General features: G+C 53.4%; 2 long non-coding RNA genes across 2 annotated transcripts; both read left to right on the forward strand.

The window, feature by feature from the left end:
• The first annotated feature begins 3,056 nt into the window (after positions 1 to 3,056).
• LOC148056601 (uncharacterized) lies at positions 3,057 to 6,312 on the forward strand. The gene is made up of 3 exons (XR_015702827.1): positions 3,057 to 3,199; positions 5,032 to 5,131; positions 5,663 to 6,312. It is a non-coding gene; the product is annotated as an uncharacterized LOC148056601 (long non-coding RNA).
• A 12,829-nt stretch (positions 6,313 to 19,141) lies between these two features.
• On the forward strand, positions 19,142 to 22,334 carry LOC148056602 (uncharacterized). Its single transcript, XR_015702826.1, has 3 exons — positions 19,142 to 19,270; positions 21,056 to 21,155; positions 21,686 to 22,334. It is a non-coding gene; the product is annotated as an uncharacterized LOC148056602 (long non-coding RNA).
• The last annotated feature ends 467 nt before the right edge of the window (positions 22,335 to 22,801 follow it).

The raw sequence follows: 22,801 nt of genomic DNA on the forward strand, positions 1-22,801 counted from the left end.
CTTATCCCCTTTTTCAGGCACTCCAGTCATCACTGTCAAGCGTTCACGAATACCTCTTACTTTTACCGTTTATACAGCTCCCCTTACAGTGTCTCTAATTTACGCGCTGCACCTTTGAGTCGTTTGCCCGCTCCGGACAGGGAGAGCACTCGCAGAGTCCCCGAACAAACAGGTCGGCGCACGCTGGAATCCGAAGAACAGCTTCTCCCCTCTGGTGGCCGGCGAGTCGCTCCGGGCAAGGCTCCACGGCTGTCCCATCGCGGTCGCCAAAACTCTTGTCCGAAAGGCGGATCCTTTGCCCAGTGTGCAACGGCCCAATAACCACCCACTCAGGAGAGACACTGATCACTTATTTCAGGTCTGCGCAAAGCTGGGTGCTTGGCGATTTCCCACAAGTCAGGCACACCCTCACACAAACCGGCAGTGTATTTGTCAGGTTACAAGATCGGTATAAACCTGCCTAAATTTACACTTATCGGCTGGTGATTAACATTTCATACACTATTGGTTTGCTGTACTTAAATTAGCCTCGCTTGCTATGTAAATTAGCAGGCGTGCTCCTTTCAGGTCGGGGGGCAAGTCTTTTCGGTCCTGAATTGAGTCGGCGGTCGCGATCTCCCCTCGCCACGTTTACCTTTCACCCACTTTCTGCAGTTTGATCAAACTTCACGCTTCTCTGGCCACCGTCCAGTCTTTGGTACCGAGATGCTCCCTTTTATCAGTCTGTGAGCTCTTCCTCAAGGCTGGAGCCGTTAGTTGCCCACAGTTTGTTACTTAAACAAACACTTTCATCTCTTTGAGCTCCCTCCCAAATTCCGTTCCCAAGGCACAAGCAGTTAGCAGTTTTGCTAATTGGAAAATGACTGTTTCCGCAAGACACCACCTGCACCCTGCTCCCATCCCGCTCTCCCTGCCCCTGTGTTTTGGATTTGTGCTGGAAAAAGTGTTGATAACACACGCAGGGATGTTTTAGTCACCGAGCAGCACTTGCACAGAGTCAAGGCCCTTTCTGCTCCTCACCCTGCCCCGCCGGCGAGCAGGCGGGGGCACAGAAAGCTGGGAGGGGAGGGGGCTGGGACAGCGGACCCCGGCCGACCAAGGGGACATCCCGCACCGTGTGCGTCACGTCCAGCCATAAAATGAGGGGGAGGCTGGCGGGGGGCTGCGGCTCAGGGACTGGCGGAGCATCAGTCGCTTGGTAGTGAGCAATTGTTTTCAGTTGTATGGCTTGTCTGCATTGGCTTTTGTTTTTCTCTTAGATTTTTAGTTTTCCTCTTTTCTGTAATGGTGGTTGTGGTTGTTCAACTGTTTTTATCTCAATCCATGAATTTTCTCACTTTTACCCTTCTGGTTCTGATCTTTTTATTTTTTTTACTAAAAAAATCTGTCCAGGGTCTGTTGACTCGCTGGTGTCCACTCTCCCACCCCTGATGCCACATGCAGATGGAATCCAGCACTCCCGAGGGCTTTTTCTGGGGGCAAAAAAGCCGAGGCAAGGCAAAGGTGTTATTAGTGACCAGGTTCCCTGTGCTGCGTCCCCCCGCTGGGTGCTGGGAGTGGGGAGCGCGGAGAGAGAAAGGCTGCCAGCAGCCACTGCAAGCTGTCAAGTGCAGAGGACTGAAAATGCTCGAGCCGCTTGGGTGCTTTTTGGTGGCGAGGCGATGGCTGTGGCTGCGTCTGGGCTGTGAGCGGGGAGCAGGGGCAGAGAAGGGCGAGGCTTGTGACACCCCCCGCCCCCCGTAAGGCGGCGGCGGCGGCGGCGGCGGCGGCGGCTGCGGGCGGCCCCAGGCGGGCCGGGGGGCGAGTCCTTTCTCCCCCGCGGGGCGCGGTCGGAGCGCCGGGCTTGGTGTGGTGCTGCCGCCTGGCGGCCAAAAGCGGGTACTGCAGGGCGGGAGCCGCGCAGGGGCGGTGGCGTCCCCGTGGTCGCCGGTGCCGGTGGCCGGTAACGGGCATGCGACAGCGCGGTGGCCGCGGGGTGCTGCCGCCGCAGCCGTTGCTGCCTCCCGGTAAGGAAGCGCCGCTCTCGCCGCACGGGAGGCGCTTGCCCGCTGCTAGCACTGCCGCGTCCGCCTCCGCTGCAGCCCCGCCCCGTGGCGTCCGCCTCCGCTGCAGCCCCGCCCCGCCGAATGCCCCGGTCCTGGTGTGGAGCGGCCCCGCCCCTAGCGCCGGGCCCCGCCCCTGGATGCCCCCGGGCAGGGGAAGGGCACCACCCCTAGTGACAGGCCCCGCCCCTGGAGACCACGCCTGCGCACTGTGTTGGGGTGGAGCTTAGCCGCGGGGGGGCGGAGCCTAGCGGTGGTAAGGCGGAGCTTTGCCGTGCGAGGGCGGAGCTTCACTGGCGCATGCGTGCTGTCTCGGGGGCGGAGCCTTGCCGAGGGGGGGCGGTGCTTTGCTCTGAAGGGCGGGGCTTTGCCGCGGGTGGGCGGAGCTTGCCGTGTGAGGGCGGAGCTTACCCAGCGCATGCGCGCTGTCTCGGGGCGGAGTTTTGCCGTGGGGGCGGAGCTTTGATGTGAAAGGCGGAGCTTTGCCGCGCATGCGCGCTGCCTCGGGGGCGGAGCTTTGCCGCGGGGGGGCGGAGCCTTGCCAGGTGAGGGCGGAGCTTTGCCGGGTGAGGGCGGAGCTTGACCAGCGCATGCGCGATGCGTCGGGGGCGGAGCCTTGCCGCGGGGGGGGCGGAGCTTTGCCGGGTGAGGGCGGAGCTTTGCCGGGTGAGGGCGGAGCTTGACCAGGGCATGCGCGATGCGTCGGGGGCGGAGCCTTGCCGCGGGGGGGCGGAGCTTTGCCGTGGGAGGGCGGAGGTTTGCTGTGAAGGGCGGAGCTTTGTCTGCGCATGCGCGCTGTCTCAGGGGCGGAGCTTTGCTGCGGGGGGCGGAGCTTTGCCGTGGGAGGGCGGAGGTTTGCTGTGAAGGGCGGAGCTTTGTCTGCGCATGCGCGCTGTCTCAGGGGCGGAGCTTTGCTGCGGGGGGGCGGAGCTTTGCCATGGGAGGGTGGAGCTTTGCCGAGGGGGCGGAGCTTCACCGGCTCATGCGTGCTGTGTGCAGGGCAGAGCTTGGCTGCAGAGGGCGGGGTTTTCCGCTGGGAGGGCGGAGCTTCGCCAGCGCCTGCGAGGTGCATCGGGGGCGGGCATCGCGCCGTGGGTGGAGCTTCCCCCCGCGGAGGGGCCAGCGGGAGCCCGGCTGCGGCTGCAGGCAGGGAGGAGGTGAGCGGGGAAAGTCCCGAGAAGGGCGGCGGTGCCTGGGGGGGAGCGGCCGGGCCGGCGGGAGGCCCGGAGCGGGGAGGGTGCGGTGCCGTGTGGGAGCCGGGCGGGTGGGGCTTCCCGGGGCCGGGCGGCGGGGGGGCCGGGCGGCGGGGGGGGCGCCGCGCCGCGCTGAGCCGCGCTGGGGCCGGGCGGCGGGGGGGCGCCGCGCCGAGCTGAGCCGCGCTGGTTCGATGCTGGGCGGGCGCCGCGCCGGTGCGGGCCGGGCGGCGGGGCAGCGCCGAGCCGCGCCGGGGCCGGGCGGCGGGGGGCAGCGCCGAGCCGCGCCGGGGCCGGGCGGCGGGGGAGCGTCGCGCCGAGCCGAGCCGCGCGGCCGAGCCGAGCCGCGCCGCTCCGGGGCCGGGCGGGCGCCGCGCCGAGCCGCGCCGCTCTGGGGCCGGGCGCCGGGGGCCGCCGCGCCGATCTGAGCCGCACTGATTCGATGCTGGGCAGGCGCCGCGCCGGTCCGGGGCCGGGCGGCGGAGAGGCGCCGCACCGAGCCCCGCCGGGGCCGGGCGGCGGGGAGCGCCGCGCCGAGCCGCGTCGGTCCGGGGCCGGGCGGGGGGGGGAGCCGCGCCGGTCCGGGGCCGGGCGGCGGGGGGCGCCGCGCCGCGTCGGCGCCGGGCGGGGGCGGGCAGCCGGAGGTGTTGGCGGGGGCTGCCCGGAGCCGCGCTGGGGGCTCGGCGGGGCTTCCACGTGCGGCGGCGGCGGGGGGAACGGTGTCCCCGCAGGGTCCCAAAGCACGGAGGGTTGCGTCTCGCGGCATCCGGGGCTTTTGGTCGGTCACGTTGGTTGCCCGGGGCATGCCGGGAGGTGTAGTTTCTAGGGCCGTGGCTGCCGGACAAACCGCTTCCTTTTTTGCCTCCCTCCTTTCCCAGCGTCACCTTCTGCGTCCCGGGAAGAAAATCCCGCGTGGGTGATTCCGCTCGGCGCTCAGGTAATCGCGTGTCTGGGGCTGCGGGAGCGGGGAGAAACCCTTGCCGGGTCAAGGACGCTCCAGGGGCGCCACATCAAAGCCAGAGGAAAGGCAAAGCCGCTGCCCGTGCAGAAAAGCCGATGACAAATTGCAGCTGAGAGAGCGCGCCGCGTTCCTGCAGTGCTCCCTTGGCAGTTTCGGCTGTTTGCCTTCCGGGCAAAAGAACAGACTTTCCTCTAGGAGAAATGAAGAGCTGCCTGTTCCCTTCTTTAGGGTCCGGTGTTTCTCTTCTGGTCGGTCGTGCTACTTTGATGGGCGAGCTGGAAATAGCCTGTTGTTTTGATACGCAGAACTAAATTGTTAGTAACATGCGGTGTCAGTAGAGTTCATTTTGGAGCACCTAGGTGCCAGTGGAAACGTAAGGAATGAAACGCGATGGAAACCGATCTTTAAACTTTAGTTTTCCTTGGTTTTTCTTTGCCATCAGAGCGTCGGTGGCACGGTGGCCTGTGGCTCGGTGCACGTTCTGTTCCGTGGAGCCTTCGGTCTAGGACTTTGAAGTAACAAAGTTTGTCCTTCCAGAAAAGGGCTAGTCGCTCCTAGGATTGAGGTGTGGGCTTGGAGAGTCTCTTAAGCACGTGCCTAGAATTAAAGCCGAATTTCACTTCCTGTTGCTGCTGTTTGTCTTCACTTTCATTCCTTTCGCCACGGCTCCATCGTGAGCGGGAGCTCTGAATCATCCCTTTTTTTCAGTCTCGCACACGTTTTTTTACCCAAGGAGGTGCTACGTTTAGAAGTTAAGGAGTTTTCTCACAAACGCGTCGGTCGATGCAATTGCGTTGTGATTGTTAAAACCCCCAAAATAACACCGGTCTTACAGATCTGGCCTATTTCTTCTGAACACGGATTCGTCGCGTGCAGATCGGGATACAGATCGTCTGCGCTTCCTGCTCTGTGGAGGACACTGTGCTGAGACAGGGGTGAGCTCCCAAAGGAAAAAAATACAAGGTCATGGGGTTTTTTTGTTTGTATTTGGGGGCGGGGGGGGGGTGTATTTAAAAGAAAAAAAAAAAAAAAAAGAGTGGAATGTTGACTGGTGGCAGCCTGCAGAGCTCTTTTGCTGCCCGGCCTCTCCTTTTCCTCTCTTGAAGTCCTCTTTCGTGGCTGTAATTGTCGTTTGGAGAAGTTCGGAAGAGCAGTTCAGGGACTTGCCTGGGCCCGTGTGCTAGTAATACCAGGAAGGGAAACGCTTGAACCGGTAGCAAAGAAGTTGGCTCCAAGTAGAGGTTCTGAAGGAAGAACAACGATAACAGGAAGCAAATAGCAAGTTACCAAAAAATGGGCGCGTGTCAAACGCCTCCGAGTTTTATTGCCGAATGTTGTTTGGCAATATGTTCCAAAGGGCTATTTTTTCCTTCGCTCGGCTGTAGCCTTCGCAAGACTTCACAAAACCGGGCAGCTTGGGACTCCTCCCCAGCTTTATGCTACAGGTTTTTTTCCTCTCTCAGCAGAGTGTCAGCTGCCGCCGTTTCACCGTGGTCGCCCTTTCTTCTGCCGTGAAAGCGCAAGACGGACGGAAAGGCTGCGTAGCGGTCTGCGAGTACAAGGTACGTCCGCGATGCGTGTCCGCGTTTTTCCTAAGGCGCTTGGAGCATGGACTTCAAAGTTAACGTCAAGAATGCGCCAGCTCTCCTTCCTTCTGTAGTTTTTCTAGGAACTATTTTAACGCAGATCCTAAAAGGAAAAGAAGGTCTGCGCTGGAGCGTGTTCTGCCTGTGCAAAGCCGACTTCCCTCCGTTTATTTTGCCTTCCTGAAAGCGCAATCTTCTGTTTCTGTGCGCTTACTAGGAAATGATATCGGGAAAATAGTTGCGTCCTAAAAGAGGAAAGACGCCGTTTGTAAGAGTTCAGGCGTTCAGAAGAAACAGGCTTTGTTTTCGTCATAGAAGCTGTGTGCTTTTTCAGTCAATAAGTTTTGAAAATATCTTAGAGTAGTACTTGAAAAGCTTACTGAGATACTAGCGTCCGTACTAAAAGCGATCCAGGTCCAAGGAGAGACGTGGACAAAAGAGGAGGAATCGGCCTCGAAAATTCGTGTGTGTGATCAAAAACGTTCAAAACTGTAAATACGGGTGTGAGGCATTGCAGTAGAGAAAAATCTCTCGCCTTTATATATATATATATATATATAAAAAAATAATATTCATATGTATATATACAGTATTCATATATATATATATATATATATATAAAAAAAGAAGGATTTCCAAATACAAACCTATATCTGCTGTATTATATAAATGATTCAAAAATAATTTTCTGTCTTTTTCCATTTTTTCCGTCTCCGTTTTAGTTCACCGATGCGGGTTTTTAAATCACTTCCTGATGTCCTGTTTTTTAATTTTCCCAATTATTTCTTGTCTTTCCTTAGTGCCCTTGCTTTTTAAAATTTTGTTTCTGCATCTCTGTTTTAGTGCACTGTCCCTAATGCTGATTGCTTTTTAAGTTTTCTTTCTATGCCTCCTTTTATTCCGTTCACTGTCTTTATTTTGAATGATTTCTTGTCTTTCCTTAGCACTGTCGCTTTTAAAAATTTCTGTCTATGTCTGCATTGTAGTTCAATGTTGCTACTTTGTACTGCTTTCCTCTCTTAATCCTTTGGCTTTTAAAATTTCTACTTGCATCTTGTTTGCTGTCATTAACTTTTAATTATTCTTTCTTGTTTTTCCTTAGTGCCATCACTTTTTAAATCTTCTTGTCCATCTCCATTTTAGTTCACCAATGGGATTTTAAAATTTTTTCCTTATTTCCTTAATCACCATTGCTTTTAAAAGTTTGTCTGTTTTTATACCATTTCCTGTCTTTATTTTGATGTATTTATCTTTAATTATTTTTTTGTCTTTCCTTAGTGCCCTACCTTTTAAAATTTTCTTTCCACAGCTCTCTCTTAGTTTGTTTTCTTTTTCTTTTAGTTTTCTTTCTATGCCTACTTTTGTCCTGTTCACTGTCTTTATTATTTAATGATTTCTTGTCTTTCCTTAGTGCCTTTGCTTTTTAAAATTTCTATTTATGTCTGTGTTGTAGTTAGCTGTCACTATTTTTTAGCGATTTCCTTTCTTAATCTTAATATTTGGGTTTTCCTTTTTTCCTTTCTTAATCTTGATCATTGGTTTTTAAAATTTTCTACTTTTATCTCCTTTGCGGTCATGAGACGTTAATTATTTTTTCTTGTTTTTCATTACTGCCATTGCTTTTACAATTTTTTAATTCTACATCTCTCTTTTAGTTCACAGTTTCGATTAATTTTTTCCTTATTTTCCTTATAGTTTGCCATCGCCGTTTTTTCATTTACTCAATATGGCTTTAATCTCCATTGCTTTTAAATTTTCTGTCTCCTTTTATCCCCTTTGCTGTCTTTATTGTGCTCTAGTTAATTATTTCTTGTCTTTCCTTAGGGCCCTCCCGTTTTAAATTTTCTTGCTCTGCCTTTAGTTTGCTGTCCCTAGTTTTTAGTTCCCTCCCCTTCTTTTCCCTAATGCTCATGGCTTTGCAAATTTTCTTTCTCTGCCCACTTTTCTCCTGTTCACCATCTGTAGTTTTGAATGATTTCTTGTATTTCCTTAGTGCATTTTTTTTTTTTATTTCTGCATTGTAGTTCACTGCTGCTATTTTTTAGTTCTTTCCTTTCTCCGTCCTTTGGCTTTTAAAATGTTCTACTTTTATCCCGTTTGCTGCTGTTAGTTTTTGATTGTCCTTTCTTGTCTTTCCTTAGTGCTACCGCTTTTTAGATTTTCTTTCATCATCTCCATTTTAGTTCAGTGATGCTATTTTTGAATGTTATCCTTATTTCCTTAATCAGAGTTTCTTTTAAAGTTTTCTGTCTCCTTTTGTTCCAGTAGCTGTCATTATTTCCCTGTATTTATGTTTTAATTATTTCTTGTCTTTCCATAGTGCCCTCACTTTTTAAATTATCCTTCTCCATCTCTTTAAGTTCACTGCCACTATTTTTTAATTTTTCCATTTATTTGTCTAATCCCTGTTACTTTTTAAAATTTTCTTTTATGCCGTTCCCAGTCTTTATTATGCTGTTCTTTTAATTACTTCTTGCCTTTCTTTAATTCCTTTGCTTTTTAGATGTTCTATTTTAATCTGTTCTAGCCTGCTGTCTCTACGTTTTAATTTTTCCCTTATCGCCCCCTTTTAAAATGTTCTTTCTATGCTTACTTTTCTTACTTTTGATGCCTTTATTTTTTAATTATTTCTTTTCTTTCTACATCTCTGTTTTAGTTCAGTCCCTATTTTTAAATTTTTCTATTTTATTTCCCTAATCCCCCTTGCTTTTCAGATTTTTCTACTTTTACCTCGTTCACTGTCTTTATGTTGCTGTCTTGTCTTTTAATAATTTCTTGTCTTTTGTTAGTGCCCTTGCTTTTTAGAGTTTCTTTCTGCATTTATTTTAGTTCACTGTCCCTATTTCCTAATTTTTTCCTTTGTTTCCCTAATTCCCCTCTGCTTATTAAATCTTCTTTCTATGCCTACTTTTATTACCTTTGAATTTTTTTAATAATTTCTTGTCTTAGTGCCGTCACTTCAAAAATTTTATTTTTACATCTCTGTTTTAGTTTGCTCTCCTTATCTCATAATTTTCCCTTGATTTCCCTAATCCCTGTCGCTTTTAAAATTGTCTACGTTTATTCCCTTTGCAGTCTTTATTTTGCTGTCTTTTCTTTTCATAATTTCTTGTCTGTCCTTAGTGCCCTCGCTTTTTCAATGTTCTTTCTCCATCTCTGAGTTTGCTGTCCCTATTTTTCAATTTTTCCCCTTTATTCCCCTAGTTCCCCTCTGCTTATTAAATGTTCTTTCTATGCCCACTTTTATTCCCTTTGCTGTTGTTTAAAAAATTATTTCTTTTTCTTTCATTCGTGCCGTTGCTTTTTAAATTTTCTTTCCACATCTGTTTTAGTTCGCTGTCCCTATCTTTTAATTTTTCCCTTTATTTCCCTCATACCCATCACTTTTAAAACGTTCTTTCCCTGTCTACATTTTTCCCTTCGATGTCTTTATTTTTAATTATTTCCTTAGTGCCTTTGATTTTCAATTTTCTTCCTATGTCCCCGTTTCAGTTCAGTGCCCCTACTTTTAAATTTTTTCCTCTATTTCCCTCAACTCTGTTGCTTTAAAAATTTTCTACCTTTATTCCGTTCACTGTCATTATTTTTTAATTATTTCTCATCTTTCCTTAGTGCGGTCGCTTTTTACAATTTCTGTCTCTCTGCATTTGTTTGGTTCGCTGTTGCTATTTCTTTAATTCTTTCCTGTCTTAGTACCTCGGCTTTAAAATTTTTGTTTCTATGTCTACTTTTATCTCGTTTGCTGCCTCTGTGTTTAATTTTCTTTCTGTTTGTCCTCTACCCAGTTGCTTTTGAAATTTTCTTTCTATATCTACTTTGATCAAGCTCCCTATCCTTACTTTTTAATAGTTTTCGGTCTGTTGTGTACCCCGTTGCTTTTAAAATTTACTTTGTATGCGTCTCTCTCTTTGTCCCCCTTTCTTTATTTGGTAGTTTTTTCTTGTCTTTCCTAAGAGACGTGGCTTTTATTTTTCCGATGTCTAATTTTATCCCATCCAATGCGCTTATTTGTTAATGCTTTCCTGTCTGTCCTCCAGCCTGTGCTTCACTTCATCTCTTTTCTTCGTATGTCTCTCTTTAGATTGCCATCTCTATTTTTTTCATTTTCCCCTCTCTTTATCCCTCGGCTTTTAAAATTTTGTTTCCATATGTAATCTGGTTTGCTGTCCCTGTTTTTAGTTCTTTGCTGACTGTGCTGTACCTCTTGGCATTTTCAAGTTTCCTTCTAGGTCTACTTTTATCAAGGTCCCTATCCCTGTTTTTTAATTCTTTCCTGTCCCATCCTTTTTGAATTTTTCTCTCTCTCATCTTTTACGCAGTTTGCTCTCCCTGTTTTTAATTTTTTCTGGTTTTCCTTACCCTGTCGCTTTTAAAATTTTCTTTTTATGTCTCCATTTATCTAGTTCCCTTTCCCTTATTCTTAATGCTTTCCTGTCACGTACCACGTTGCTTTTAACGTCTTATTTCTATGTCTCCATTTATCTAGTTCCCTGTCCCATTTTTCTTTCCTGTGTTTCCTGTAGTCCATTGTTTTTTATTTTCCCTTTCAAATCTCCCTCTACATAGCTCCCTTTAACAATTTTTTACATTTCCTGCCTCTCTGTCCTGTTCCCTTTCTATTTCTCGCTCTGTCTTACATTCTCTAATTTTTAATTCTTGCCTATGTTTGTTGCTTTTTAATTTCTATTTCTGTGACTGCCTCTCTCCAACTTCCTGTCACTTTTTTTTAATTCTTTTTGCTTTTTCCCCCTTTTGTACTTCCCTCTATCCGCCCCGCCCCGCCGCTGCCTGCGTGTCTCTTATTCTCTCTGTCCCTCTCTGCTGTTCCTGTTGTCCCGCTCGGTCCCTTCTGTCTCTCTCCCCTGCCCCCTGTTGCTCCCTGTTCCTGTGGGATCTCCCCATCCTCCTCCTCGCTGCACTCCATTTCTCTCTCTCTCAACACCCTTGTGCGGTTCCCCGTCCCTCTCTTGTTCCCAGTATCCCGTTTTCTGGCTCCCTGTCCTACACCTCTTCTCTACCTCCCTCCATCCTTCCTTCTGCTTTCCTCGTCCCTCTTTTCCCTCTGTCCCGCTGCCTTTGGGCATCAAGCCTCGTAACCAGCTCATTGCTGGGATTTCTGATGGGCGTGAAGGAACAAACATTTGCTGCCTCCTTTGTGACCCCAGATGTGTTTCCAGCCCCTGGCCTCTGGGTGAGCGGCTGCGGTTGGGTCCAGGGGACGCAGTGATGTGCTGTGGGGCTGGGGTGATGGCCTCAGTTCCTGATGGGTTCCAGCTAGGGCAGCCCAGGTGGGACCCATGAAGCGAAGACGGGGCTGGGCCAAGTAGCTGGCACAGTGCTGCGGTTTGGATTTAGGATGAGAACAATGTTGGTAACGCACTGACGTTTTTGTTTGTCGCTAAGTAGCGCTTACACCTCTCAAGGACCTTTCAGCGTCCCGTGCTCTGCCCGGTGCGCCAGAAGCTGGGAGGCGCCACAGCCAGCTCAGCTGACCCGCACCGGCCGAAGCGCTGTTCCCTCCCGTGTGACGTCACGCTCGGTAGGGAAACGGGGGGTCGTTGGCCAGGAGTCAGCGATCGCTGCTCGGGGACGTGCTTGGCATCGGTCGGCGAGTGGTGAGCACCTGTAGAGTGAATCGCTTGCTTTGTATACTGTTATTGGTTTATTATTATTACTGCTAGTACTATTACTACTATTCTGTTGTCTTTTCCTTCAATTGTTAAACTGTTCTTCCTTTAACCCACGAGTGTTCTGACTTCCACCCTTCCAATTTTCTCCCCCGTAGCGGCTGTGTGGTGCTTAGCTGCTGGCTGGGGTTAAACCACGACAAAAGAAAGCTTCTGTCTACTTGTATTCCGTTTGCCGTTTCCCTTTTTTAATTCTTCCTTGTCTCTATTAGTACCTTTGCTTTTTCAATTGTCTTCCTACGTCTCTCTTTTAGTTCACTGTCCCCGGTTTTCATTTTTTTCTCTTTGTTGCCCTAATTCCCGTCATTATTGACTTTTTTTTGCTTTTATCCCGTTCCCTGTCTTTAGTTTTCAAGGAGTTGTTCTCTTTCCTTAGGGTCCTCCCTTTTAACAGCCTCGGAGGGGGCGTAGCTTCCCGCTGAGGAGCGGCTGGAGGAGGCGAGGTGGTTGTCAGCCGGGTCGTCATTTAATAGTAAAGTATGAAATGGCATGTTGGTTAATCATTTCCCGTTTGGTTTTGTGGGAGCTGTGCTGGCTGCCTTGAGAATCGGCTGAGAAGTTGAGGTGAGCTGGGTGGTAGAGGGGAGGCACACGGGGCTGGCTATTTCACCCGAGCGCCACGGGAACTTTGTGTCTCCTGGCATCCTAGGCGCACCGAGCGACAGCCGCAGCATCTTTCTTGAGAACAGGCGTGGAGCAGGGGAGCAGAGCGGTGCGGTGCTTTTGAGGAGGAGGGTGTCGCAGAAGCGGTTGGCAGTAACCAGACCGATGCTGAATACCAGCACTGTGTTTTAGTTTGTTAGTGTGCTGTGGGTTTTTGGGTTGGGAGGTTTTGGGGTTTTTTGTTTTTTGGTTTTTTTTGAGATGATGAAGAAGAACTGAGTGAGTGCAGGAATGTTCTAGTTCGGTGTGTGGTGGTTTTCTTTTTTTCTTTTTTGAGGGTGGATTCAGATCCCTGGCCCTCTGAAAGCTCAGTTGCGGGGTGAGGGCTGAGGAGGTATCAAGGATAGGAATTGCAGGGAGGGGTTATAAAGTTGGTGTCGGGGAGAGGCCTGTCCAGGAGCAGTCTCCTTTGGGAAGGGAAAAGGACCGGGTTACTGTTCTTAGCACGCTGCTGACGTTGGCTGGGCAGGGCGGTTCCATCCTGTGTCTGTGCGTTCTGCTTTTGCGTAGTCTGTCTTCTGTGTCTCGTACCCTGGCTTTCTCGGGTCTTGATGTTTCCGTAGCTCTTGGTGATCATGGGGCCCCTCGGTAAGCCTCCCGAGGGTCTCGAACGCGTCGCCTCATCGGCATGGCGTTTCTTGAGCCCTGCTTATCTTGCGCTTAAAGCGCGGACGTGTCCGGGAAGCGTCGCGTTACAGATGTTTCTGAGGGATCGTCTGTTGTGTGCTTTTTCAGTCAGTAAGTTTTGAAAATATCTTACAGTAGTACTTGAAAAGCTTACTGAGATACTGGCACCCATACTAAAAGCGATCCAGGTCCAAGGAGAGACGTGGACAAAAGAGGAGGAATCGGCGTCGCTTTCCCGAGAAGCATTGCCAGCCTTGTAAGTAGCGACAGCGAGTCCTGACGTGGTTTCGGTGAGTTACTGCTTCGGCAGCGTCCTTTTTCCTTAACCTACAGCGTGTGGTTTCTTACTTCAGTTGGAAAGAGATTTTCCAGAATGGAAGTCTTTCTCATTCAAAGAAGTTGTGTTTTATGAACTCCCCATCAGAGTGGGGATCTTCAGAGATGATGCGCTTGGCAGTAGAAGTCAGCAGCAGCGAGACTTTCCGCTCTCTCAAAAAAAAAAAAAAAAAAAAAAAAAAAAAGAAAGAAAAGTCCGTTTGCTTCCAAAGAGCCGAGCACAGCACGTCTTCCGGAAGTTGATGGCATCGCTGGTTCTCAGTTGCAACAGCCGAGATGTCATCAACACGCGTTCCTCTGCGTGCTTCGGTGCAGCCAAAAGCGTTAGCAAATCTGCCGGTCCTTTTTGGTAGCCTTAGGCATTGCAGCCCCGGGGATTGGATTCCGCCCGCAAAGTAAAACCGTATGAGGGATCTCTTCTCTCACTGATTTTTCTACCCTAGATGTAACTTTAGGAAAAAAAAAAAAAAGTTAAAATTGTCTATACAAACTGCCTTGCATTGTTTCAACTGCAACTGCCAACTAGCTGTGGCGTTGTTTCAACTTTAACTGCCAACTAGCTGTGGCGTACAATTGCTTAGGTGTATTTGAGCCGTTAGGTATTTGTTCTAAACGTTGACCAGGAGAGGCAACTGAACGTTACGGGTTTTTCCCCCCCCCGCTCGTTTGACGGAGTGCTCTGAAGTACTTTTCTTTCTGTCTGGCTTTCAAGGGTGCGTTTCCCTGGCAGTTCAGTAGCATCTCTCTCGGGCAGCGCGGCTGGCCAGATGTCGCTCCTAATGACGTAAGGTGCAAAAAACCCCTGGTCAAATGATAACTGCGTATCTTGGAGACAGATAATCTGCTGGTATCGATTCACAGCTGTGCAAGTTAAATTAACGCAAAAGGAAAATCCAGCCCTTCTCCAGTAGAAGTATTTTTATTGGATGTCTGTAAGCACACGCACAGCTTTTTTAGTAGGAAGCGAATTGCTGCGATTTGTCCTCTGGTTTTCCTTTTACCCTCGAAAGCGTTACGCTTCGCTTCCAGCTTTATCGACCGAGCCAGCAAGATGCGCAGGAGCGTGAGGGCCGTAGCTGTTGCGGCGGATCTGTAAGCGTAGATTCTGATTGCGGTACGCCCTTGTCCTGCAGCCTCGCAGGGTTGTCTCCCTGCAGCCGTGCCGTAAGGAAGGGGTGAGACGTTTTCCAACGCCGGCAAGAGCGCGTACTTTTACGCGCAGAACGTGTTTGGAATCGTACCGGTTAGTCTTCATGCTGATTGGAAGCGTTCAGGTCGCTCTAGCTTTTAAAGGACGTCTTGTGTTTTGAGCTGACCTGCTTACCTCGAATCCTCCTTGAGCTCAACTGCTCTCCTCTCCCTTGCTCTGACTGAATTCCTCTACTCGCTGCTGTGCTATTTTTTTCCCATGCGGAAATATCGCTTGGGATTTTTGTTTTTCAGGTGTCTCGTTGCAGGCGTCTCGTGATGCTCGCTAGGTCCCCCCCGGCCCAGGTTGGCCTGCCGGTCGTGAAGCGTCCCGAGGGTAAGGGGCCGGCCCCGTGCCTGGAGGCTCCTGGCTCTGTCTCTGGCGGGTGCCCCGCGGGTGCGTCAGCGAGGGCTGTCTGGTGGGGAGAGCCCCGGGCCAAGAGGGAGCGGGGAGGTTCGCTGCCCCGGGGAGCCCGTCCCAGCGCGGGAACGGAGGGGGAGCATGGCAGAGCAGAGCCTGAGCGAGAGGTGCGTCACCGTCCCCTGGCAGGCTCCCCCCGCGGCGTGGGGCAGCCGCCGGCTTGCGGGACAGGGGCTGGGGGGGGCTGCCCGCATTTTATTTCTCTGGCGGAGCTCCCCTTTTCGGGGGGGCGCCTACATATGTAAACGGCATTATTAAAGTAGCGAGCTGCCGGTCGGGGCTGTTTTCCTTGTTTTGTGCCTTTTTTGGGGGGGTGATGAAAAAGTGTGGAGGGGCCTGGGGGGTGATGATGTCATTTGGGGCACCCCAACGTCCCTGGGGGCGGGGGGTGTGATGATGAAACAGAGGAGCAGGTGAGTGGGGGATGAAGGTGTCACGGGGAGGTTCCCCCCCAGAGGAGGGGGGGTCACAGCCCCAAAATGCCTGAAAACTCGTGTGTGTGTGTGTGATTAAAAATGTTAAAAACTGGAAATAGGGGTGCGAGGCATTGCAGTAGAGGAAAATCTCTCGCCTTTATATATATATATATATTGAAAAATAATATTCATTTCTAGAGAGAGAGAGAGAAAAGGATTTCAAAATACAAACCTGTACCTGCTACGTTCTAGAAATTATTAAAAAATCTAAATGGAGATAGATAGGGTTTTAAAATAAAAAAGAACTTGTCTATATGTGAAGAAATAAAGGAGTTTAAAACGCAAAAAGAGATGATGTAGATGAAGGAATTGAAAACAGAAGAAAGTCTGGATAGGTAGAGGTATCTACGCTTACCGTGTGTCACCGAGTAAGCCAAAGTAGGTCGTCTGTGTAATGGAAGTAAAGGTTCTATGGAAGTGTAAACAGATAACTAAGTCTAAATAGACAGAATTGTAAGTAGATACCGAAGTCTAAGATACCAAAGTGTCAAAATATCCAAGTCCAAGAGCAAAATATCCAAGAGCAACACGGTTTGGGGCTCCCAGGAAAGCCGAATCCGCCTGGATTTGTGCAGCTGGAAAGCAAGCGCGCGCGCACACACCCACACCCCCCCCCCCCCTACATTTTAACGCAGAAAACCAAAAATGACCCATTGTTATGATGTGGAAAAGCGCCGGAAAACCCCAGAACTGAATAGTTTTGAAAAGCAGAAACCCCCAAGTTTTGTATGATGTAAAAGAAAAAACAAAAAAGAACAACAACAAAAAAACAAGCCAACAAACCAAAAAACCCAAACGCAAAACCCGCACCAATTTGGGCCAAATTTGGGGTGAACCGCTGGCAGTTTGAGGGGCATTGCTGGGGATTATCTGGCGTGGATTCCTTCTCCGGAGCGGACTATCCGTTGCGGCTTATCCCAGGTGAGTTATCTGCTGTGGATTATGCCGGGCGGACCCCCTGGTGCAGGTCATCCCCACCCGTGTCCCCCCGTGCACCTTTCTACCCACACACAGCCGCTGTCCGTCCGTGTCCGTCTCCGCCCCCCGTCCTCCTCTGCCTGTCTCTGCGCCCTCCCAAGTGCTCTCCACCCAAACGTCCCCCCACACAAGGTTTTTCCCCCCGTGCGGGTTTTTTTTTCCCCGTGACGTGCCCCCCGCGTCCCCTGCCCTCCAGTCTCGTGCCCCCGCTCCCCTGCTCCCCCCTCCCATAGCTCCTTTGCTTCTGGACCCCCAGCTCCGCACGGGACACGGGCAGCCTGGGGAGCTTTGCCCCGAGCCATTCCTTTCCCCTCTGGGCAGCAGCGGTTCTGCCGCTGCTACAGGCAGGCGCTTTCTGGACGGGCGAGGGGCTGGGACGACCGGAGGCTGCTGCACGCTCCAGTCCGACTGAGACGCTGTTCCCGGGGGACCTGGCGCAGGGAAAGGCGAGGGACTCTCCGCGCTGCCGGCGACTCTTCAGAAGGGAACCGCGCTCTGGTTTTAGCGGCAGAAGGTGTCGGTCAGGCAGCCGCGTAGCACCGTGCTGAGCGATGTGGCAGGCGCCTGGCTTGGTGGAGTCCAGGCGTGTTTCTCGCCTCGCAGTCTCGATGCCCAACCAAGCAGGGGGTTCAGGTTCCCAAAGCCTTTGGGCGTGGGAGCAAGATGACAGCTAGGTGTCTAGCAGCACAGGATTTCAGCCGTGTTGCTTGCTGCAAATGGCTTGCAGGCCAGGAGATGTGGAGAGGGGTCTGAAATGAAGAAAGGGAGCGTGGAAGCGATTGTTTTAAGGCGGCAAATGAAGCAGCCGAAGGAGGCGAGCGGCCCCTCCAGCCTCCCGAGTCTCGCGCGCTGCAGGCGGCCAAGCGCGGGCGCCGCGCGTGCTGGCGGGAGCGGCAGGGAGCGCGGAGCTGCGCTGCCGTCCAGAGCAGCGAGGGAACTGGCAGGGCTCTACGGCCGTCTGGTGCGGCCAGCTGAGGGGCCGCCGTGCCCCTTTGCTTTCCCTGTTTCACGTCTCATTCCTTTGCACGCCGCAGGGCAGGGCGGTAAGTAACATGGCGCAGCGTCTTGTTTAAGCGGCAAGCCCTGCGCGGGAAGCCCGGTGCGTGTGCAGGATGAGCAGAGGGCACCGCAGCAGAGCCCGAGGGGCGCCAGCGTATCGCTCGCTCGCAGATCGCGCGCTTGCCCGTGGTCTGCTCGCATGCAGCGCTTCCTGATAATCGTAGGTAGCTGCCCCTCTGACGCAAAGCAGCTTTCAGTGCCTTGAGGATGCCATCGGTGTCGCTTTTATTTTCTTTTTTTTTTCTTTTTTTTTTTTTTTACTAAAATCTCTCCAGGGTCTGTTGACTCGCTGGTGTCACTCTCCCACCCCTGATGCCACATGCAGATGAATCCAGCACTCCCGGGGGCTTTTTCTGGGGGCAAAAAAGCCGAGGCAAGGCAAAGGTATTGACCAGGTTCCCTGTGCTGCGTCCCCCGGCTGGGTGCTGGGGTGGGGGGCGCGGAGAGAAAGGGCCAGCAGCCACTGCAAGCTGTCAAGTGCAGAGGACTGAAATGCTCGAGCCGCTTGGGTGCTTTTTGGTGGCGAGGCGATGGCTGTGGCTGCGTGGGCTGTGAGCGGGAGCAGGGGCAGAGAAGGGCGAGGCTTGTGACACCCCCCGCCCCCGTAAGGCGGCGGCGGCGGCGGCGGCGGCTGCGGGCGGCCCCAGGCGGGCCGGGGGGCGAGTCCTTTCTCCCCGCGGGGCGCGGTCGGAGCGCCGGGCTTGGTGTGGTGCTGCCGCCTGGCGGCCAAAAGCGGGTACTGCAGGGCGGGAGCCGCGCAGGGGCGGTGGCGTCCCCGTGGTCGCCGGTGCCGGTGGCCGGTAACGGGCATGCGACAGCGCGGTGGCCGCGGGGTGCTGCCGCCGCAGCCGTTGCTGCCTCCCGGTAAGGAAGCGCCGCTCTCGCCGCACGGGAGGCGCTTGCCGCTGCTAGCACTGCCGCGTCCGCCTCCGCTGCAGCCCCGCCCCGTGGCGTCCGCCTCCGCTGCAGCCCCGCCCCGCCGAATGCCCCGGTCCTGGTGTGGAGCGGCCCCGCCCCTAGCGCCGGGCCCCGCCCCTGGATGCCCCCGGGCAGGGGAAGGGCACCACCCCTAGTGACAGGCCCCGCCCCTGGAGACCACGCCTGCGCACTGTGTTGGGGTGGAGCTTAGCCGCGGGGGGGCGGAGCCTAGCGGTGGTAAGGCGGAGCTTTGCCGTGCGAGGGCGGAGCTTCACTGGCGCATGCGTGCTGTCTCGGGGGCGGAGCCTTGCCGGGGGGGCGGTGCTTTGCTCTGAAGGGCGGGGCTTTGCCGCGGGTGGGCGGAGCTTGCCGTGTGAGGGCGGAGCTTACCCAGCGCATGCGCGCTGTCTCGGGGCGGAGTTTTGCCGTGGGGGCGGAGCTTTGATGTGAAAGGCGGAGCTTTGCCGCGCATGCGCGCTGCCTCGGGGGCGGAGCTTTGCCGCGGGGGGGGCGGAGCCTTGCCAGGTGAGGGCGGAGCTTTGCCGGGTGAGGGCGGAGCTTGACCAGCGCATGCGCGATGCGTCGGGGGCGGAGCCTTGCCGCGGGGGGGCGGAGCTTTGCCGGGTGAGGGCGGAGCTTTGCCGGGTGAGGGCGGAGCTTGACCAGGGCATGCGCGATGCGTCGGGGGCGGAGCCTTGCCGCGGGGGGGCGGAGCTTTGCCGTGGGAGGGCGGAGGTTTGCTGTGAAGGGCGGAGCTTTGTCTGCGCATGCGCGCTGTCTCAGGGGCGGAGCTTTGCTGCGGGGGGCGGAGCTTTGGGGGGGGAGGGCGGAGGTTTGCTGTGAAGGGGGGAGCTTTGTCCGCGCATGCGCGCTGTCTCAGGGGCGGAGCTTTGCTGCGGGGGGCGGAGCTTTGCCATGGGAGGGTGGAGCTTTGCCGAGGGGGCGGAGCTTCACCGGCTCATGCGTGCTGTGTGCAGGGCAGAGCTTGGCTGCAGAGGGCGGGGTTTTCCGCTGGGAGGGCGGAGCTTCGCCAGCGCCTGCGAGGTGCATCGGGGGCGGGCATCGCGCCGTGGGTGGAGCTTCCCCCCGCGGAGGGGCCAGCGGGAGCCCGGCTGCGGCTGCAGGCAGGGAGGAGGTGAGCGGGGAAAGTCCCGAGAAGGGCGGCGGTGCCTGGGGGGAGCGGCCGGGCCGGCGGGAGGCACGGAGCGGGGAGGGTGCGGTGCCGTGTGGGAGCCGGGCGGGTGGGGCTTCCCGGGGCCGGGCGGCGGGGGGCGCCGCGCCGCTCCGGGGCCGGGCGGCGGGGGGCGCCGCGCCGAGCTGAGCCGCGCTGGTTCGATGCTGGGCGGGCGCCGCGCCGGTGCGGGCCGGGCGGCGGGGCAGCGCCGAGCCGCGCCGGGGCCGGGCGGCGGGGCAGCGCCGAGCCGCGCCGGGGCCGGGCGGCGGGAGAGCGTCGCGCCGAGCCGAGCCGCGCCGCTCCGGGGCCGGGCGGGCGCCGCGCCGAGCCGCGCCGCTCTGGGGCCGGGCGCCGGGGGCCGCCGCGCCGATCTGAGCCGCACTGATTCGATGCTGGGCAGGCGCCGCGCCGGTCCGGGGCCGGGCGGCGGAGAGGCGCCGCACCGAGCCCCGCCGGGGCCGGGCGGCGGGGGAGCGCCGCGCCGAGCCGCGTCGGTCCGGGGCCGGGCGGGGGGGGGGGAGCCGCGCCGGTCCGGGGCCGGGCGGCGGGGGGGCGCCGCGCCGCGTCGGCGCCGGGCGGGGGCGGGCAGCCGGAGGTGTTGGCGGGGGCTGCCCGGAGCCGCGCTGGGGGCTCGGCGGGGCTTCCACGTGCGGCGGCGGCGGGGGGAACGGTGTCCCCGCAGGGTCCCAAAGCACGGAGGGTTGCGTCTCGCGGCATCCGGGGCTTTTGGTCGGTCACGTTGGTTGCCCGGGGCATGCCGGGAGGTGTAGTTTCTAGGGCCGTGGCTGCCGGACAAACCGCTTCCTTTTTTGCCTCCTCCTTTCCCAGCGTCACCTTCTGCGTCCCGGGAAGAAAATCCCGCGTGGGTGATTCCGCTCGGCGCTCAGGTAATCGCGTGTCTGGGGCTGCGGGAGCGGGGAGAAACCCTTGCCGGGTCAAGGACGCTCCAGGGGCGCCACATCAAAGCCAGAGGAAAGGCAAAGCCGCTGCCCGTGCAGAAAAGCCGATGACAAATTGCAGCTGAGAGAGCGCGCCGCGTTCCTGCAGTGCTCCCTTGGCAGTTTCGGCTGTTTGCCTTCCGGGCAAAAGAACAGACTTTCCTCTAGGAGAAATGAAGAGCTGCCTGTTCCCTTCTTTAGGGTCCGGTGTTTCTCTTCTGGTCGGTCGTGCTACTTTGATGGGCGAGCTGGAAATAGCCTGTTGTTTTGATACGCAGAACTAAATTGTTAGTAACATGCGGTGTCAGTAGAGTTCATTTTGGAGCACCTAGGTGCCAGTGGAAACGTAAGGAATGAAACGCGATGGAAACCGATCTTTAAACTTTAGTTTTCCTTGGTTTTTCTTTGCCATCAGAGCGTCGGTGGCACGGTGGCCTGTGGCTCGGTGCACGTTCTGTTCCGTGGAGCCTTCGGTCTAGGACTTTGAAGTAACAAAGTTTGTCCTTCCAGAAAAGGGCTAGTCGCTCCTAGGATTGAGGTGTGGGCTTGGAGAGTCTCTTAAGCACGTGCCTAGAATTAAAGCCGAATTTCACTTCCTGTTGCTGCTGTTTGTCTTCACTTTCATTCCTTTCGCCACGGCTCCATCGTGAGCGGGAGCTCTGAATCATCCCTTTTTTTCAGTCTCGCACACGTTTTTTTACCCAAGGAGGTGCTACGTTTAGAAGTTAAGGAGTTTTCTCACAAACGCGTCGGTCGATGCAATTGCGTTGTGATTGTTAAAACCCCCAAAATAACACCGGTCTTACAGATCTGGCCTATTTCTTCTGAACACGGATTCGTCGCGTGCAGATCGGGATACAGATCGTCTGCGCTTCCTGCTCTGTGGAGGACACTGTGCTGAGACAGGGGTGAGCTCCCAAAGGAAAAAAAATACAAGGTCATGGGGTTTTTTTGTTTGTATTTGGGGGCGGGGGGGGGTGTATTTAAAAGAAAAAAAAAAAAAAAGAGTGGAATGTTGACTGGTGGCAGCCTGCAGAGCTCTTTTGCTGCCCGGCCTCTCCTTTTCCTCTCTTGAAGTCCTCTTTTGTGGCTGTAATTGTCGTTTGGAGAAGTTCGGAAGAGCAGTTCAGGGACTTGCCTGGGCCCGTGTGCTAGTAATACCAGGAAGGGAAACGCTTGAACCGGTAGCAAAGAAGTTGGCTCCAAGTAGAGGTTCTGAAGGAAGAACAACGATAACAGGAAGCAAATAGCAAGTTACCAAAAAATGGGCGCGTGTCAAACGCCTCCGAGTTTTATTGCCGAATGTTGTTTGGCAATATGTTCCAAAGGGCTATTTTTTCCTTCGCTCGGCTGTAGCCTTCGCAAGACTTCACAAAACCGGGCAGCTTGGGACTCCTCCCCAGCTTTATGCTACAGGTTTTTTTTCCTCTCTCAGCAGAGTGTCAGCTGCCGCCGTTTCACCGTGGTCGCCCTTTCTTCTGCCGTGAAAGCGCAAGACGGACGGAAAGGCTGCGTAGCGGTCTGCGAGTACAAGGTACGTCCGCGATGCGTGTCCGCGTTTTTCCTAAGGCGCTTGGAGCATGGACTTCAAAGTTAACGTCAAGAATGCGCCAGCTCTCCTTCCTTCTGTAGTTTTTCTAGGAACTATTTTAACGCAGATCCTAAAAGGAAAAGAAGGTCTGCGCTGGAGCGTGTTCTGCCTGTGCAAAGCCGACTTCCCTCCGTTTATTTTGCCTTCCTGAAAGCGCAATCTTCTGTTTCTGTGCGCTTACTAGGAAATGATATCGGGAAAATAGTTGCGTCCTAAAAGAGGAAAGACGCCGTTTGTAAGAGTTCAGGCGTTCAGAAGAAACAGGCTTTGTTTTCGTCATAGAAGCTGTGTGCTTTTTCAGTCAATAAGTTTTGAAAATATCTTAGAGTAGTACTTGAAAAGCTTACTGAGATACTAGCGTCCGTACTAAAAGCGATCCAGGTCCAAGGAGAGACGTGGACAAAAGAGGAGGAATCGGCCTCGAAAATTCGTGTGTGTGATCAAAAACGTTCAAAACTGTAAATACGGGTGTGAGGCATTGCAGTAGAGAAAAATCTCTCGCCTTTATATATATATATATATATATATAAAAAAATAATATTCATATGTATATATACAGTATTCATATATATATATATATATATATATAAAAAAAGAAGGATTTCCAAATACAAACCTATATCTGCTGTATTATATAAATGATTCAAAAATAATTTTCTGTCTTTTTCCATTTTTTCCGTCTCCGTTTTAGTTCACCGATGCGGGTTTTTAAATCACTTCCTGATGTCCTGTTTTTTAATTTTCCCAATTATTTCTTGTCTTTCCTTAGTGCCCTTGCTTTTTAAAATTTTGTTTCTGCATCTCTGTTTTAGTGCACTGTCCCTAATGCTGATTGCTTTTTAAGTTTTCTTTCTATGCCTCCTTTTATTCCGTTCACTGTCTTTATTTTGAATGATTTCTTGTCTTTCCTTAGCACTGTCGCTTTTAAAAATTTCTGTCTATGTCTGCATTGTAGTTCAATGT

The sequence above is a fragment of the Nipponia nippon genome, unplaced genomic scaffold (assembly GCF_047370975.1).
Source record: "Nipponia nippon isolate SJK-2023a ecotype South Korea unplaced genomic scaffold, ASM4737097v1 scaffold_123, whole genome shotgun sequence".
NCBI lineage: Eukaryota > Metazoa > Chordata > Aves > Pelecaniformes > Threskiornithidae > Nipponia > Nipponia nippon.